This window comes from Kogia breviceps, chromosome 16 (genome assembly GCF_026419965.1).
Source record: "Kogia breviceps isolate mKogBre1 chromosome 16, mKogBre1 haplotype 1, whole genome shotgun sequence".
Taxonomy (NCBI): domain Eukaryota; kingdom Metazoa; phylum Chordata; class Mammalia; order Artiodactyla; family Physeteridae; genus Kogia; species Kogia breviceps.
Genome location: NC_081325.1, coordinates 33,210,491 through 33,227,701, shown reverse-complemented (window position 1 = coordinate 33,227,701; position 17,211 = coordinate 33,210,491).

Genomic DNA, 17,211 nt, shown 5'->3' with positions numbered 1-17,211 from the left:
TAATTTTTTTTCTTTTAAAATTATTTAAAGGTCTTTTATTTGAATATTTAAATTCTCTGTAAAGAAGGTAAGTCCCACAGGAAAGACAAATATTAATTGTGAAAAACAAAGAGAACTGAACTGGTATAGGAATATTCTATTAAAAATGGTTCTCATGTGAATAATCCTTGGGGTTAATTGCAGCCATGAGACAAATGACTACCAAGCGATTTTTAAAAAATGTTTTCTTAATGTGACATTGCATTTTTGATCTCAGACTTTTTTCTCTCTCTCCTTTTTCCTCTTCACTGTTTTCCTTCTTGCATTCTTCTCCTGCTATTTTTAAAGTAGGGCTTAAATTAGTTATATTAAAAAACAAAGAAGGTGGTAAATAAAATAGAAATAAAAGTTACCGGAAACTAATGACTTTACTACAGTCTTCTACAAAGATTTTAGAATCTTTCCGTGTAACAGACAATACAGCTGAGTGAGTTTTATGGTGACCCAGGTAGATGTTAAGCATTCTTTTTTTGTTTTTTTAATTGAGGTATAGTTGATGTACAATACTATGTATCAGGTGTGTGACACAGTGATTCACAACTTTTAAACTTTAGTTATTATAAAATATTGGCTATATTTTGTGTTCTGTATAATATATCCTTATAGCTTATTTTATACATAGTAGTTTGTAGTTAATCCCCTACCCCTATGTTGGCCCTCCCCTCTCCCCACTGGTAAGACTAATTTGTTCTCTATATCTGTGAGTCTGTTTCTTTTTTCTTATTTTCACTAGTTGTGTTTTTTTGTTTGTTTGTTTGTTTGTTTTTTGTGGTACGCGGGCCTCTCACTGTTGTGGTCTCTCCCATTGCAGAGCACAGGCTCTGGACACGCAGGCTCACAGGACCAGCCGCTCTGTGGCATTTGGGATCCTCCCGGACTGGGGCACGAACCCGCATCCCCTGCATCCGCAGGCAGACTCTCAACCACTGAGCCACCAGGGAAGCCCCGTTCACTAGTTTGTTGTATTAATAATGCTGCTATGAACATTGGGGTGCATGCATCTTTTTGAATTAGTGTTTTCCTTTTTTTCAGACATATACCCAGGAGTGAAATTGCTGGGTCATATGATAGTCCTATTTTTAGTTTTATGAGAAACATCCATACTGTTTTCCACAGTGGCTGCACTAATTTACATTCCCACCAATGGTGTACCAGGGTTCCCTTTTCTCTACATTCTTGCCAACATTTGTTGTTTGAGTTTTTTTGATTATAGCCATTCTGACAGGTGTGAGGTGGTATGCCACTGTGGTTTTAATTTGCATTTAGGTATTCTTTTTTAATGACCAGAATCATCAGTTATTTCCTCTTCACCAGTGCCCAACATACCAGGGGAAATTCTATTATATAATCATATTTAAAGTAAGGATGTCTTTCTAGAAGCTTGTATCATGTGTCACTCAAAGGAACAGATATAATTAATCAAATAATGAGTTTGATTCCAAAAATCTGGACGCAATTCAAGGGATATTGACTTTCAGGAATATAGTGTCTACAACTTTCGTTTTTATGTTGAATAGAACCTTAAAAAGTTAAAGAGGAAAACAGCTTGGCAGCTTCTCAAAAAGTTAAACATAGAATTACCATACCACATAGGAATCCCACTCTTCAGAGTATACCCAAAGGAACTGAAAACAAGTACTCCAACAAATACATGTACATGCATGTCCATATCAGCACTATTCCTAATAGCCAAAGGTGGAAACAGCTCAAATGTCCATCAATAGATGAATGGATAAACAAAATATGGTATATAAATACAATGGAATATTATCCAGCCATAAAAAGGAATGAAGTACTGATACATGCTATGGCAAGGATGAACCTCGAAAGCGTTGTGCAAAGAGAAAGAAGCTAGACACAGAGGTCACATATTGTATGATTCCATTTATGTGAAGTAGCCAGAAGAGGTAAATCCATATAGACAGATACAAACCGGTGGTTGTCAGGGGCTGGGAATGGGGAGCACCTGCTCAATAGGTGCAATGTGATAAAAATGTTTCAGAACTAGATAGAGGTGGTGGTTTCACAATATTGTATGTGTTCTAAATGTCACTGAAATGTTCACTTTAAAAAGGTTAAATGTTATGTTGTATTAATTTCATCTCCAAAAGAAAAGAAAAGAAAACCTTCCAGAAAAATAAGGAATGAAAACTCAAAGTCACTGAAACTTAAATTATAGCTCAGAAAAATATGGACAGGAGGCACTGGACAGTCAGAATTTGATGTAAATGAACATGTGATAATATCAGGAGATGGAGAAGAAAAGTGAGCCCAATAGCAAGTATATTATGAACAAAAAACTTCAATAGAAAGACATAGTCAAACAAAAGCAAACCCTCTCTAAAGCAAACTTAGGAAAAGCTCTTTTTAAATGAGTGAAATATAAATAGCAGATATGTTTTTAAATTTTATATTATTGAATCAATTACATAGTAAAAGTCCAAATTTGATTTTTGTGGTAGAAATAGATAACTCATTTATAGTTTATTAAATTACATAATTATTATCAAATGTGTAGTGTAATTCAATGAGTTGGAATATGCTCCCTCAATCTATTTTTTTGAAGTATAGTTGATTTACAATGTTGTTTCATGTATACAGCAAAGTGATTCAGATATATATATGATATTATAAGAATATATAATACATATATTCTTTTTCAGATTCTTTTCCATTATAGGTTATTACAAAATATTAAATATAGTTCCTTGTGCTATACAGTAGATCCTTGTTGTTCATTTTATATATAGTAGTGTGTATCTATTAATCCCACAGTCCTAATTTATTCTTCCCCCTTTTTCCCGCCCTTCATCTTATTTACAGTAGAGTTTTGCTTCATATGGCTTATTTTCAGAGAGTAACGCAAAGGAAATTTTCAGTCTGTCTTTGGTCTGTTGTCAAAAAAAAAAAATCTGAGTAAGTTATGTTTAAATATTTATAGCATGCAAAAGAAAGAACTTTATCAGAATAAAATATGTAGAGCAATTCTTAAATACAAAAAGAGGACTATAAAAGCCCACATGTTGGGTCTGAGTTATAGAGGTGGCATGATATAGTTATTTCAAATATTTTTAATGATTAGGGTAAGTTAATCTGAAAAAAGGAGAAAAACAATTTGAAAAACTGGAGACCATCTTGAGTACAATACAGAAGGATAAGAGAGCAAATGGGAAAAGGAAATGGAAGTGTTCAGGAAGCAATTACTCACTATCCCAGGGTTCTGTGAATGATCTAGCAGTAGGTGCCCGGGAGTGGAAAGGGGCCACTGGGAGTGAATAGGACCTGAAGGAAGTAATCGGAGATAAGAATACAAGTATCAGGGCTTCACTGGTGGCGCAGTGGTTGAGAGTCCGCCTGCCGATGCAGGAGACACGGGTTCGTGCCCTGGTCCGGGAAGATCCCACATGCCGCGGAACAACTGAGCCCGTGAGCCGTGGCCGCTGGGCCTGCGCGTCCGGAGCCTGTGCTCTGCAACGGGAGAGGCCACAACAGTGAGAGGCCCGCATACCGCAAAAAAAAAAAAAAAAAAAAGAATACAAGTATCAGAGGCACAGATACAGAATTGAGAGAGAGGATGACAAAGTTTACGGCCTGAACGTAAAGACATTGCACAATGAGAAAGAAAGCAAAAGTTGAGAATGGAATGAGGGGTCTGCTCACAAATATTATGAAAACTTAAGATGATGGAATACAAGCTCACTGAAGGGGGCAGTAAGGGCGTGTGACAGAAGCCAGAATGCGGGGCAAAAAGCAGTAGCATTATCAAAAGCATAAATGAATTTTTAGGTTTCGTGTTCAAATGCGTAGACAGAAAAGGTGAGTAGGTGCTGTGGTTCAGAATATGTCCCAGAAGAAACAATTTTGGAAAACCAGTCTCATTTTAACTGAAAAATAGAAAATTAGTCACGGGCAATCAGGGACATACTGGGGCCAGAGTTTCTGTTCTAGAAGTTTCACAGAGATGCAGTTAACAGAAACTAAAACAGAAAAACTTAGAGCCTTTCCCAAACACTGACTCTGTATTTGGGAAAATATGAAAAAGTAGTACCAAGTAAATATTGGGAAGCTAATAACTAATAAAAATTCCATTAGAAATCATTTATTATCACATATCACATTTATAAACAAATGTGAAGATCAAGGAGCATATTTGACTATTTGAATTATACCAGAAACAGTTCTACCACCTCACAGTCCCTTCAAAAATATTTATTTGTGTTTTACTGTTTTAAATGTCAAATGATATGGTCTTAATACAACCTTGTCTCTTTTCAGCTGTGTCCCTAATATTCCTAAGTCTCAGTTTTCCTATCTGTGGAGAGGAGCTAACAACACCTGCATAAATGAATATCACTTGGCATCGAAAACATGGCATGAGATAATGTCAAGATGCACTCTGCAACTTAAGAAAACACTACCTCACTATTAATTTTTTTGTCACTCATCACTAATGGTCATATTGCCAGTATGCCTCAGTCAAATAACATGGAAAGGGAAAAAGGAGGTTATGGCCAAAAACAATATAAGTCTATTTATTGTAGACTTAACATGATACTAAAGAAAATAACAATCTCACTTTTTTTTCTACAGAATTTTAAATTAAATGTTATATTTTTATTAATAACCATATTTTGGCATAAAAGAAGACAGCTGCACATTAAAAAATGCTTCAAAGAGAAATTAGTCCAGTGTAATTACTCTGAATTGTTGAAATACCAGCATATAAGAGTATATGTGCCCTATTATAAAAACCAGGTGTTTAAATAAGATAAAATTGCCTCCTGAAACAATAGGGGACTGGAGTTGAGTTGTGCTTTTCAAACATAGAAAAGACTGTTTCTAATTTCTTTCTCCATAGGTACCAAATTTGTGCATTTTATAAAAATGTTTCAAAAAGAAGTTATCAATGCTATTGTGAACATTTGTATGCATTTCAGCCACTCTGGATGTATCTTTGGCCCTAAGAAAGAGAATTTAAATATCAATCTAGTATAGAATAATAGATGGAAAAATGCTAACCAAAATAGACAGGAAAAAATTTCTCCCAGAATCTTGAATTTAGCATAGAAATTTCTTCATAGCTTTGAATCTTAGGAAGGACATGTAAAGATGGAACAAGGTCCTGAAAGAGACAGAAAGTGACTGGCTCAAGAGGCAGGTGGTGGTTTTGGCCTTATAAAAGGAGAAGGAAAGACAGCCTCTGAGACAGGCTGAAAGGAACTGAGTGCAGGTGTGAATGCAGCTAGTTTATACATAGCAGGTCAGGATTGAAGAAAGGTCATGCTCAGTGGCCTCAATTTTCTTGATTAATTGGGAGGTAAGATGGTCTTTTGAGAGTGGAGCAGGCAGGGGCAAGTGGGGGAGGCTAAAACCAAAAACAAAACCAAATGAAGCATTAGTCATTGTCACAGATCCAGGACTGGGATTAACCCCAAGAAATGGTAAACTTCCTTTCCCCTTTTACATCTTTGCCCAAAGATGTAAAAGATCACACTTTTGACTAATTTTTTTAGTCCTTTAACTGTCTATGTAGATTTCACATACTTTCTCTCATATATATTCTCCACTAAACTGCTAGCGATACACATCGTTTGTATCCTGCTCTGGTGGAAAAACCAATGCATTCATCTCCAGTTCTGCTGTGTTATCAACTCTTGCAAAAATTGTTCACCTCAGATTGATAAGAGAGGTCATTCCCGGGGCCCCATATATGCATGAGGCTGTCTCTCAGCAATCACATCATTATGAAACCTTGGTTCCTCCTGAATGTCTTAGTCTCTGGAGATAATATTCTGGGAGAAATGCCTGCAATTTCTACTCTAATTACTGCAGTGCTCCAAAGGAAGCTCTGTTTGAAGGTGAAGTCAATTGCCCTCCTCTTTCAGTTTGCCAGGAAGCAACTTAAGGATCTTGTCCCTTCCATTTTTACCAAAAAAAATTGTCAGATAAAGAGATGTTTTACGTATCCTGCCAACAAAACTTACCTGTTTATTTAGCAATAATAAGCATCTTTTCACGCCTCAAACATTGACAAAGATTATCTTCTTGACCAAACTCTAAGCAGGCTCCTCTGAGCTCTATTTCAACTAGGTCTCGACTTTTAGACTTCTCTGTTCATCTCTGCAATGTCCACTTTTAACAAGAATCCTGCTAAGTCCAAGTTTAGCCAGAATCCCTCATTCTCCATATCTGATCAGCCTCAATATTTAATCTCATCCTCCCCCCTCAGGTGATGTCTGATCATCCCGATGCACCTTCAGCAAGAATCCTGTTAGGTCAGTTTAGCCAGAATTCCCCTTTACTCCTGATGTTTCCTCATAGCAATTTTCCACCCACTGACCCCCACCCTGCTCCTTGACTCTAAATTCCCACTTTTTGTTGTTGTATTTGGAGTTGAGCCAATCTCTCTCCCCCACTGCAAGACCCCATTGCAGTGGTCCCTGCATCTATCACTATAGTCTCCCTGAATCAGGTCTGCCTTACCATTCTTTAGTGTCATCAACTTTTTTTCTTTAATAATATCAACAGTTTAATGTGGATTTAGAAAGGTGATCCAAGCCTCAGTCCACATAACATAAACTGGACAAACCACAGTGAAGTGCGACCCATGATACTGTGACACCAAGTGAAATAATTGTCTTACTTTTGGACAAGTCCTTGAGGTGGATCCAAGATATTTCTATCAGTTTATGGCTACATTCAAGGCAAACAAGATGTTGAACTCTCCAGGAGAAAATGTGCCACTTCTACGAGGGAGCCCCCTTGAGTCTTTGCTTAATCTTCATGAAGTCCTGGAAGAGCTGTTCAAAACAGCTGGTGCAAGAAAGCTTTTGGACTCCAGGGGCTGTAAAGTATGTGAAACTATTAAACTTAAATATTATACATATGTGAGGAAGACAGGAGAATATATACCACCTGAGTCTAACCCATACTGAAAGCACAATTTTATCACCCACCTCCATCTATAGCCAATTCACATGGAAATCAAATTTGTGGGTTGTATAGACTGCAATCACAAAGCCTAGATGGATGGTTAAGAGAAAGGAAATGATGAAGTTGCATGATGTCCTAGAAATAGCTGGGGCTGATTCAAAGCAATGGAAGCACCATTAATTAGAGCACAGCTTGTTCTTTACTAACAATCAGCTCACGAAAGACTTGCTGTGGCATGTCTGACACATGTCTGAGCCTGGGACTCTGTGGTTTGATAGTGAGCATTGACTTGAAAGTCACGCATCTCAGAGATCAAGAAAAACCCAACCAAACGGGAACACCCAAGGAGAAGCAAAATGGGATGCCATAATTGTGTTTAAGCACATTTGCTAACTCACCTTCCAACCATCCTTTTTTTTTAAAATTTTCTATTTTATTTAGTAAGAGAGGAAAATGCAGAAAAGAGCCTGCAGCTCAGGGTCCCTTTGTTTTACCCTAGGCAAAAACAAGTGTAATCTATGATGGAAGTTCTTCCTTATAAAATAAGATCCTTCTGTCTGTTAATAGTAGTCTATCAATGTCAACTTCTTGATTTTAATAATGTATTATGTTTATGAAAGAGGCTATTGCCAGGGAAAACTGGGTGGAGAATACACAGAAACTCTTTTCCAACTTCTTACGAGTCTTGTATAAAAAGGTTTTAAAAACCAACCAAACCAAACAAAAAGATCTTTCTGCACACAAATTTGTCTCTATCTGTCCCCAGTGACCTATTAGTCAGAAAAAGATTATCTACATTATCAGCAGAGGAAGTGGTTCTCTTTCTATCCTCCTTCAAGGAGATTTCCACCTTCTTCATTTTCTCAAGATGACATGAAACAGGTGTGAGGAAAAGGACTGGTCTATGTGGGTGCAGCTTTGGGTCAGAAATGTATTAGGGCTTTTATGTATTTGTCATCTGTGGGGAAACAAAGTTCACAAAGCCCATGGTTTATGAGGAGGTGGCACAGCTGGGCCCGGACTGAGCACAAAATATATGTCCCATACCAGGGACTGGCATCCCTCTCCAGGGTCAAGGAGAGAGGGAAGGCAAACCTGTCAGCCCTTCTACCTTTTTCATTTATGTCCCTGTCCTCCCCACACACCATCACTCAACCTCTCCAGCTAGACAAAAACAGCCCAGGACTCAGTGGCTCACCCCATTGCCCAGAGGCTGGCAAGAAAGTGTCCTTCTCTGATTGGGTAATGCAGACCCATTAGGCTCCTGTGGAATCCCCACTGCTCGGTATTCCAGCCCCACCCCGTGGCCAAGCCCTTCTCCAATTTCCCACCAGGCCAAAGCAAGGTCCTGTTATTAGTCAGGGTCTAGCTGCACATTTTTTTTTTTTTTTTAATTTGGCCTGTCTTGTCTGTGATTACTGCATTTGAAAGGACTGTAACCCAGCTACTTGGATCACCTGGTACACATGATCAGTTCATCAAAGTATGTAGAGGAAAGCATTAACACTGTGCTGGTTAGCTGGCTATGTGGTCTGGCCAATGTAGACACTGGTCCTGAGTCTCTAGGAATATGCAAGAGAGATAAAATGTAGAAGTAGGGGTCTTCATCTCCATAGGCATCTGACTCCTACAATATTTTTACTGCTTAGTTACCATGTGTGGCTGGTGTGGGAAAGATCTCAGAAAGGCCATGACTAAAGCATTGGAAGAGAGTATCAGGAAGCACACTGACCAAGCCAGTTCTTCACTGTGATGATGGTATTGAAAAGTGTTGGGTGAGTATGAGGCATACAAACCAGAAATGATACAAGATGTGAGAAGACAGAAGGAGGCAACAGATAAGAAGCAGAAGGGAGATGTAGACATAAAGTTGAACCTATAGGGCTTCCCTGGTGGCGCAGTGGTTGAGAGTCCGCCTGCCGATGCAGGGGACATGGGTTCGTGCCCTGGTCCAAGAAGATCCCACATGCCGCAGAGCGGCTGGGCCGGTGAGCCATGGCTGCTGAGCCTGCACGTCTGGAGCCTGTGCTCCACAATGGGAGAGGCCACAACAGTGAAAGACCCATGTACCGCAAAAAAAAAAAAAAAAAATTTGAACCATATAAAATAGCCATTTGTGTAGGTCAAAAACAGAATATCAGCAATTTCAGTGTTCAGTCTAATAAAAAGAGGCTTGGTTTGGTCTGAATTATGATTTACTTCAAGAAATAAATAAGCTATGTCATGTCATGATTAGCTCATTTATTTTGTCATTCATTTAACAATGATTTATTAAACTTCTACTATGTTCCATGTAATATTCCAGGCGCTGGGATTCAGCAGCAAGCAGGACATCCAAATATCTCTGCCCTCACGGAGATGACATTCTGGTAAAGAAAGACATGCAATAAATAAATTATACATATACATGCACACTGAAAAGCATTAAATATGCAATATGGTACGTTGGTAATATATATGTACACATATGGTTAGGCCACTCAAGATGGCTGCTCCCTTGCTCTCTCTGTACATTCCCTGCTTGACCAATGCCTGCCTCACCTACACCCTACTCACCTGACTGACCTTCCTACATACTTGCCCCAGGCCCCAGCTAGTGACTGTTCTTATCAAAGGGGTGGTGAGGGCAGTGCCCCTCTGCTGGTTTCCCTGGTAACCGATGAGCCAACCTGATGTCAATTCCCCCTATAACTGGCAATCTCCCCTTCCCTCAGAAGTGAAGACTGCCATGTGTTTCCCACCATCTGCTGCACATGGTGGGTGTCGCTCCAGGACCTTGATTCAGACGTGTAAGATCTCTTTATCCATTAAACCATTGATGTCTCTGTTGCTAACTCTGGGCTCTTTCTTTGGTCTTGAAGCCAGGCAAACAGAGGCCTTGTAGGACTGTGGGTTGCAGCCCAACAATATAATATTACTATCTATCATAGCATTATTATCTAACATAAATCTAACATTTTATATAGCATACATATGTATATGTACATATATTTATATATATATAAATATATATATATAGATGCACAGATAGTAAAAGGTACTATAAAGAAAAATAAATAGGAAAGGAAGATACAGAGTGACAGGAGGCTATACAACTGTATGCAATTATAAATATGGTGATTAAGAAAGTCTTGATTGATAAGTTGACCTTGAGCAAAGATCTAAAGGAGATAATAGAGTAAACAATGAGGATGTTTGGAAGAAGAACTTCCAGGAAGAGGGAACAGCAAAAACACTAGGTGACTCCAATGCAGTGAGCAAAGGGGAGGGTAATAGGAAGTGAGTTCAAAGAAGTAAAGGGAGCCTATCCTGTGGGGCACTGCAAAGCTTTTGTCTGTTGCTACAAGGGACAAGGGAGTCATTGGAGGGTTTTGAGCAGAAGAGAACTATGCTCTGACTTACATTTTCAAAGAATTCTGGTGATTCTGTTGAAGAGACTCTTTAGGAGCAAGGGTGAGAGCAGGAAGAGGAGTTAGAAACTGTTATGGTGATTGAGGGGAGGGAGGAAGTTGTGGTGATGGAGATGGTGAGGTGTGGTCAGGCTCGAGACATATTTTGAGGGTTGAATGAATAGTGTTTGCTGTAAGATTGGACATGGGATGTGGGAGGAAAGAGGGTCAAAGAAGACTGAAGATTCTTGTTGGAACAACTGAAAGTGATGCCGAAAGTCAGCCCCTGTGCCCTGGTGCTGAATCAAATCTTGGAGACAGAGTTTTGGGTGAAGTAGAAAAATCGCTTTATTGCTTTGCCAGGCAAAGGGGGACACAGGGAGCTCATGCCCCTCAAAACTGTGTGTCCCAACCTAGGAGCATTTGATGAGAAGTTTTTTTTGGCTGCGTTGGGTCTTTGTTGCTGCACGTGGGCTTTCTCTAGTTGCGGCGAGCGGGAGCTACTCTCCATTGCAGTGCATGGGCTTCTCATTGTGGTGGCTTCTCTTGTTGTGGAACATGGGCTCTAGGTATGTGGGCTTCAGTAGTTGTGGCATACAGGCTCTAGAGCGCAGGCTCAGTAATTGTGGTTCCCTGGTTTAGTTGCTTCACGGCATGTGGGATCTTCCCGGACCAGGGATCGAACCCATGTCCCCTGCATTGACAGGCAGATTCTTAACCACTGCAACACCAGGGAAGTCCCCGATGAGGGGTTTTATAGCAATGGTGCAAGGGTGGGGTTGCTGATAAATATCAGGGTGTGTGCAGAGCCTGCATTCCTTTAATCTGGCCTCAGGTGGTCTCCTGCTGAGTTTCTGTGGTTCTCAAGGTTATAAAACTCAGCAGGACATTCCCTCTGGAATGAAGAATGCTTCATCAAGTAGTTAACTACTTCCATTTGTTGGGGGTTTTAGCTCTGCAGAAGACCTCGAAGATATTGTTATGTGTAGCCCTTGAGGCAGGACCAAGATCCTGTCCCAAGGCTGCACTATTGTTTCTTAACTGCTCTTCCCTTGTCTCTGCATCCCCTCCCTTCCCTGATTAGCAACTATTTGAACCAGCCCTTTGGAACTCAGGGAAGGACATGGAGGCTGAAAGTGTATTCTCTGAACAAGAAACGGGGGACAAAGAAAGGCTTTCATGCCCAGGAGCTCCACAGGATCCTTCTCAGTTTCAAAAGCATGAAAAACTGAAAGAGTAACATGGGGAAAACTGCCATAGAAGTGAAACTGCACACCTCAGATGGGACTTGAACCAATGTCTAGGACTCAAACCCAGCCAAAACTCAGATTGGGACTTGAACCTATGGGATGAGAATTTTACTCAGCCAAAATGCAGACTGAGACCCATGATCTTTTAACTGAAATCACACGCCTGGTCTCAGGACTTAATGAAGCTCAGGTTCTTTATGTCTCCTCACAGAATAAATTCAGCAAGAGGCAAAGTGATTGGTAAAAAGTAGATTTATTGAGAGAGATACACACGCCATAGACAGAGTGTGGCCATCTCAGAAGGTGAGAGACCACCAAATATGGGGCGATTAGTCTTTATGGGCTGGGTAATTTCATAGGCTAATGAATGGGAGGATTATTCCAACTATTTTGGGGAAGAGGAAGGGATTTCCAGGAGTTGGGTCACTGCTCAGTTTTTGGCCATTTATGGTCGGCCTTGGAACTGTCATGGCACTTGTGGGCATGTCATTTAGCATATGTTAATGTATTACAATGAGCATAATGAGGCTCAAGGTCTATTGGAAGTCAAATTTTCGGCCATCTTGGACCTAGGTGGTTCTAATCAGTTTATGTTGTATCCTCAATGGCTATGTCATTCTTTTAAATGTTGTACCCTGCCCACTTCTCTCCTGTTTCAGAAGCATTTCGAGGCAGGGTGAGGGGAAATAAACTATGAAGAGTTCAGTTTAGATTGTGTTGAATTTGAGGCATCTATTAGATATCTAAGTGTTACCAAACACTAATGGCCAGTGAGGCCAAACAAACTGAAACATCAGAATTTGGAGCAGATATGTTTATTGCACACCCAAGCAAGGAGAAAGGGTGGCTCATGCTCAAAAACCTCAAACTCCCTGATAATTTGGGGGGAAAAGTTTTGTAGGCAGAATTTGGGGTGAGGGCTGCAAGGTGTGTGACTTTCTTCTGATTGGTTGGTGGTGAGGTAACAGGATGATGGTCCAGGAATCTTGTGCTCAGTCTGAAGTTACCATCCTCCACCTGGGTGGAAGCCTTAGTTCCTCCAGAAGAACTCAAAAGTATTGTTATGTATATTTCTTGAGGAGGAACTAGAACCCTGCCCCAAGGCTGCAGTATTGTTTGTTGACTGATCCTCCTTGTTTCTGCATTCTCTCCCTTCCCTGATCAACAACTGTTTGAATGTGCCCTTTGGAACTAGGGGAAGATCAAGGAGGCTGAATGAAGCCTATTTTGTACAAACAAGAAACTGGGAATGTCAAAAGGTCTCCCTGCCCCAAACAGGGTCCTTCTGGGTTTCATAAGTGTCATAATATTGCTACCCCAAATCTGGGTGTGCCTCTTGGTGGGTGTCAAGCCAAAAGACACAACCAAGCCAAAGATGGGAGAAGAAAGGATGTATTACTTGCAGCAAGTAAGGGGAACACTGGGGATCTTTCCCAAAGCTGTGTCTCCCTGAACAGCAAAGTTGGGGAAGTTTTAAGCTAAGGGCACATGTGTACTCATGAAGGGGCTTGAGCAGAGGAGAATTCAGCATGGAATTGGGGCAAATGTTGACATAGTCCAAGCTTTAGTTGATTGAAGTCACAAGGGTCAGAAAGGGTCAACATCATCATTCCTAAGGTTCGACCAGTCTGGGGTCTCAGCAAATAGTTACCATCCTCCACCTGGGTGGGGCCTTAGTTCCTACAGAACTCAAAGATATGTATCACATTGTGATGCATATCACTTGAGGAGGAACTAGGATTCTGTTTTATATCACTGAATCATTGTTTTGTGACTGCTTTTCCTTTGTTCCTGCATTCTCTTAAGATCATTAATTACTAAGACCTGTTCAAGGACAAGCATTGTGGCCAGGCTTAGATGACAAAATAACTTACGCCAAAAATGGCTTCTCTTATGTTAGGAAAACCATTCCTGGTTCTTTCTCAGGGGACCTACTAACCTAGACAGAATAACCTACTATTACAAAATGATAGTATTCATTCCAGAGCCAGGTCCACAAACATTTTCATATATTCATAATTTTTAAGCCCCCTCTAATGATTGCTTATAAGGTTATATAAATATCTGGTGGTTTAAAATTATTTTCATGTTAGCCCATAAGTTAATGTATTCTTTTCCCGAATGAATAGGAATTATAACAACTGACTGCAAAGAGTGTTTACAAGAATAAGAAAAGGTAGAATTTGATCCAACTTATTTTGCATACTAATCACATAATTTGGAAATCTTTGCATTTAAAAAAAACCCCACATTCTTCCATTCTGACTAATGTTGATTTCACTTCCAAAGTCATCTGTGTTGTCAAGACTATGAAAATTGAGAACTATTGATCCCAGTTTATCCACATGTACTTAAGAAGTAAAATCTGGCTCATTTCTAATTTTTTTTTAAATTCAAGGGCTTATATCTGGTGTTCAGTCATGCAGGACTGTAATTTGCTACTCTTATATTCTCTTCATTTTAAAGTCAGCTTATTTGGCTCTCTGGTGTCAGAACAAATGTGTCCAGAGTTCCAAACCATGTACATCATCTCTTTCATTTCACAGAGTCCCAGAGAAGTCTGGATCTGAAGCTACTAAGAAGACAGATTGTGCTGACCCCAGGCCAGTGGGTCTTGGTAACCCTCATGCCTGTGGATCAGAGACAAATGGATCTTAAAGCAGAAATACAATTATATTCATGTCATTATTTCTGTGATTCAACTGATTTAACTTGGGCATTTTATCACATTTTTCATTTGTTTCAACAGCCTTTAGGTAAACAACAGAAGAACCTTGGATTTCAATTAGCAGGAGAAATTCTTAGATGGCAAAAAGAATGAAGAGAGAAATGAGGGAAGGATGCAGTTCAGGATAAGGATAGAATATTTTTAAAAGAAAAGAATGAAGGAAGGGGGGATGGAGGGAGGGAGGGAGGGAGGAAGGAAGGAAGGAAGGAAGGAAGGAAGGGAGGAAGGAAACCGAGGACTCCTCCAAAACCAGCTTTGTGTTTATTACATTTTCCTATATTTTTGCTGCCTCTCATTTCTTAGCCATAGTTTTCAGACTCTGACTAGGCTGACTTTGTGATTTCTGTCCATATAATCATTCCCTTTTTTTCCTATTAACTCTCCGAAAGCTTTGAAACAGATAAATTTGCCTATTGACCTAAACATAACATTTTGATCTAAGCAAAAATCCAGACTGAACAGCTGATTATACAATTAACAGCATACACCATTTTAACCTCAAGATTACCAGGGGTTCCATCCCAACCTCCTAAAGAAGAAATAGGTTCCTCCTAGTCAGCAAGAACAACAATAAATCTGCAATCTTATGCTTGGGCTGCTATATGAGAGTAAAACGTGTTTGAACAGGGAAGGCTGCAGACTGGTATTTTTAAACTAAATTATCCAGATAATTGCACAATTCTTCATATCATTACACTATTAGCAGTTTAATCTGATATAAGCATCGACCAAGCTAAAGGCATGTCTGCAATGCTAATTTTTCATTCTGCTTAGGTACAATCATTGAGCTTTCCTATGTTCTTTTTTAGTCACTAGACTTAAAAGTAAGGAAGAAAAAAAAGCTAGAAAGAAGAAGGAAAGATGAGTGATTTGATCATCACAAACCCCAGAACCCTGTTAAAAAGTATTTGTACTTTAAAAAGTCTTTTTTGCTGAAAGCTTTTTCAGGAGAAATAAATTATACTGACTCTATATAAATAAAAGCAGAAAGAGCAAAGACGAACATGAACATATATTACCAATGCCATTCATCAAATATAGTTGACACTTCAATCTAATCCAGCAAATGAAAACACAGAAGTTTATAGAGTCATAGGAAGTAAGCAATTTAAACATACCAGGGCATGAGGTCATCTAACAACACAAGAAGGAAGAGCTTCCCTTTTCTTTTCTGTTTTTCTCTCTTGCATCCTTCCACTTCTCTCAGATACTGATTGATATCCATGTTTCTTGCAGGGTAAGGTGATCTTCAAATCATATAATTAATAATAGCGGTCCAAATGTTCCTGAACAATCCACCATCCACTAATGTCATAAAATAAATAAATAAATAAAAGGACCTTTCATGCATTTCACACCATCATTATGGTGCAAGGTTTCTCTCTCCATAATAAAGTAATACATTTCTTAACTAATTAGGTCACTAATTTTAAATGTGATTCCCAGTAAAAACTCTTTGAGATAGTTCTTCTTTCTTAAAAGTGTGTGAGGCTGTAAAAAACAGTTCCCCAAGCACTGTTACCACCAATCATTAATGGTCTGACTAGGTGAGGAAGTACAGAGCTGCGAAAACACATCTCATTTGGTTTTTTTTTTTTTTTTTTTTTGTGGTACGCGGGCCTCTCACTGTTGTGGCCTCTCGCGTTGCGGAGCACAGGCTCCGGACGTGCAGGCTCAGCGGCCATGGCTCACGGGCCCAGCCGCTCCGCGGCACGTGGGATCTTCCCGGACCGGGGCACGAACCTGTGTCCCCTGCATCGGCAGGTGGACTCTCAACCACTGCGCCACCAGGGAAGCCCATCTCATTTGTTTTTGAAAGCAAACTTCCAAGGCCACTTCATAACGAGAAATCATATCCACATCATGAAGATGCTGTGGTAAACTTTACAGTTCCAATTAGGAACGGACAGTTTTCGATGCACTGTTCAAACGCTTTGCTAGTCTATATGTAAATACTTCACTAAAAACCACTGAACGGTGATGGTGTTCAATATTAATATCACAAATTAAGGATGACATCGGAATGCATACTATCCAGAAGAGTGATCAGAGCTCCTGGCAAGGCAATAATCAGCGGCTTAAGCAACTTTCAGGCACCAAGTGGGAAAAAACAAATGTGATGGAACTTGGAAATTGCACTGGTGCATGAAGAACATACCATATTAAAGAGCAACTGCCAATTGACCTGGTGATGAAGTGGAGGATACGACCATATGCTGCCATAAAGGACATTTGGAAACAGCTTCGATATTGTCCCCTGAGAGCTCATGACTATTACCTGGTGGATTCCCATTAACTGACAATGTAAACTTTATCTGTAGCTGTGAAATAAGCTGTCAAAATAACTGCCTGTCCTCCTGGGAGGACAAAATTGCCTGCATAATTATCACACCCAGCACATTTTCCCGACAGAAATACTGAAGGTTTATGATGTCTGGGTTTACCTTAAGTTCTGTAGTCATTGCCTTGGAGAGAGAAATGGTTTCCACTTCTGTACTCGGATAAACTGGATGGGGAAAATAGGTATGTTAACATGGAAATAGAAATATAAAGTCATAAGAGAGGTAAGACACAATCAATGAAAAGTTTATAATCCCAAGCACGAGGCCCTTTGCCATATGCTAAGGATACTACTTTGGGTCTGCTTCCTTTGGTAAACCATGTTTTACTTATAGAAACCAATCATACAAAGCAAGTAAGGGAGTAGGCACTGACGGTTCCAGGCATGAGGCCTAAATCCAAGAATCTCCCCAAAGGAAGCTACGAATCTCCCAAGACACTGCTCCCCATTTCATCCTTCATGCTGGGAAAACGTCAAGAAGTGAAAGTGAGCACAAACGTAAATAGACATTATTTTCTCATGTCAGTGTGT